The sequence below is a fragment of the Macaca thibetana genome, chromosome 8, assembly GCF_024542745.1.
Source record: "Macaca thibetana thibetana isolate TM-01 chromosome 8, ASM2454274v1, whole genome shotgun sequence".
Classification (NCBI taxonomy): domain Eukaryota; kingdom Metazoa; phylum Chordata; class Mammalia; order Primates; family Cercopithecidae; genus Macaca; species Macaca thibetana.
This window is the reverse complement of record NC_065585.1, coordinates 19178475-19181116: the sequence shown is the minus strand read 5'-3', so window position 1 is coordinate 19181116 and position 2642 is coordinate 19178475. Positions and strand designations below refer to the sequence as shown.

Here is a 2642-nt window from a genome sequence, read left to right as displayed (position 1 = left end):
GGCCTTGAGGCTATAGTTCAGGTAGGGCTTAGCAGGTAGGGCCTTGAGGTTAGCTTTACAGTAGTATTTTTGGAAACATGCTTGCATACTGCATACATTTACATGTTCCTATCCATGTAATCATTCAGTAAATTAAGAAAAAATGGCAGCGCTCTTATTATTATTATTATTTTAGCGGAGGAGACGCAGGCTAAGAAGGCCTGGATGTCTTGCATGAGGTCATGCAAGTGAACGTTGCTAAGCAAGGGTTTGAACCCAGGTCTTTTGACTCAAAACTGGTGCTGCTTCCATGACTGCAGGCTGCTTCTCAGCATCAGAACCAGCCCTTATCAAAACCATGAAGTTGATGGAGTTGTCTTTGGGCTTTCACTGTTATTCCCTGTACCTTTTACTCTCATCCAAAGCCAGAGATCCAATATATGTTTTCTGTTAAGTCTGTTGGCTCTCATATGTGATGAAATAGAAAAAAGACATAGGCTTTGGAATCAATTTTGACACAAGTAGGGTTGGCTTTATGGGCTTACAAGCCATGCACTTGCCCAGGATGCTGCCCCCGAGAAATTTGTACTTGGTTTAATGCTCTGCTGTCTCTGTCTTGAAATTCTTCATAATCTGTTGAACACCAGGTCCTACATTTTTATGTTACACTGGGCTCTGTAAATGAATTAGCTGGTTCTGCTAATAAGTTTAGGACTTTGGTTACATTTCTTAATTTCTCTGGACCTCAGTTTTCACATCTGTAAATTAGAGCCAATACAGTTATCCATGTCTCAAAGTGTTCTTGGGAAGAATAAATCAGAATAGCAAATTGGCTAATAAGCTTTTGTACATGCGCACAAAAGATTTGTCCTCACTAAATCTTAACCTATTTACATCTAATCTAGATGGAAACCTCTTCACTAATGCCTTACCAGGGGAGCACTAAAACATTTGTTATATCTATGCAGAACTTAGTTTTGTGCAAGGGAAGATGGTTATTTAGATTTTGCTGTTGTGAGAGCAGATTAAACAACAAGGGAAAAAATTCCCTTTTCATGCATCTGTTACTAGTTTGAACAAATGTGTAGACTTGGTAAACAGGGTGATGAGGAAAACAAATGCTGCAGCAGAAACATTGACTGAGAAATCAGTCAGTTCCCATGACTCCCCAGCCAATACCAGGAGCACTCATACCTCTCAGAGCAGCACTGAGTTTGCTCAGCTATGGTTGGCCCTGGCCCTGGCCCAGTGTAAGATGAACAATCAAAACAAAACAAAACAAACAGACAAACTAGAAAATCAATGTAAAGAAGAGAAGAGAATGCAGAAACTAAGGTCTAAAACTAAGGATGTTTTTAAAACTTTGTGTCTAGGACTGGTCTAGCTACTTCAAATATATTATTTCATTTAAACTTCCTAGAAACTCCAGGAGGTAGGTAATATTAGTAGCATTTTGTAGATGAGGAAACTAAGCTCACAGAATACTTACAACTTCAGAGTACACCACTGAATTGACAGTGTTTAGAATACAAACTATTTGAAAAGAACAGAACTAGATGAGATAATCAAGGTTGTCTAGACACTGATGTCAAATGTATTGCATCTCATGTCTTAACTGTAATTTTTTTTGGTAGGGCTGTGCTATAGTTTGCATATTTGTGCCTTCCCAAACTCACGTTAACATTAAATCTTCAATGTGGTGGCATTGAGAGGTGGGGCCTTTAAGAGGTGATTGAATCATGAGGACTCTGCCCTCACTAATGGATTAACCCATTCATGGATTAATGGATTAGTGGGATAATGGATTAATGGGTCATCATGGGAGGGGAATTGGTGGCTTTATTATAAGAGGAAAAGAGACCTGAGTGAGCACATTAGCATGCTAAGTCCCCTCACTTTATGATACCCTGTGCCACCTCAGGACTCTGCAGACAGTCCCCACCATCAAGAAAGCCCTCACCAGATGTGACTCCTTGGTCTTGGACTTCTCAGCCCCCATAACTATAAGAAATAAATCCTTTTTCTGTAGCATGCATCAGTATCTCCTGGAAGGCTTTTACAGCATAGGTTGCTGAGCATCACTCACAGAATTTTTGATGCAGTCGGTCTGAGATGGGGCCTGAGAATTTGCAGGTCCCTAGCTGAGGCCAATGCTGCTGTCTGGGCCCACCCTGTGAGGGCTTCCTATTGGTAACTTTCTTGACCATTGATCTGATTCCTCTTAAAATGAAATGAAATTATTCAAACATGCATTTTAAAAATCATACAGATTTATTTTTTTTAATGTCTGTCAACAGCATGGGATTTGTCAATAAGTTCTGAAAATTGCATCAAAAATTGTTTAATTACTTCTTGTTTTGGCGGCACATGTATGAAAATTGGAATGATACAGAGAAGATTAGCATGGCCCTGGTGCAAGGATGACATGGAAATTCACGAAGCATTCGTTGTTGTTTGGAACTCTTCTGCATTGTTGGTGGGAACATAAAATGATGCAACCATTATGGAAAATACTATGGAGGTTCCCCCCAAAATTAAAAATAGAATTATCATGAGATCCAGCAATCTATTTTTGGAAATATATCCAAAATAAATTAAAGCAGGATCTTGAAGAGGTATTTGCATACCTATATTCATTGTAGCATCATTCACAATAACCAAGA

At 39.2% G+C, this 2642-nt stretch overlaps 1 non-coding gene across 1 annotated transcript; it reads left to right on the top strand.

The window, feature by feature from the left end:
* Nucleotides 1-2331: 2331 nt before the first annotated feature.
* LOC126961872 (U6 spliceosomal RNA) lies at nt 2332-2434 on the top strand. The gene has a single exon (XR_007728458.1). It is a non-coding gene; the product is annotated as a U6 spliceosomal RNA (small nuclear RNA).
* The last annotated feature ends 208 nt before the right edge of the window (nt 2435-2642 follow it).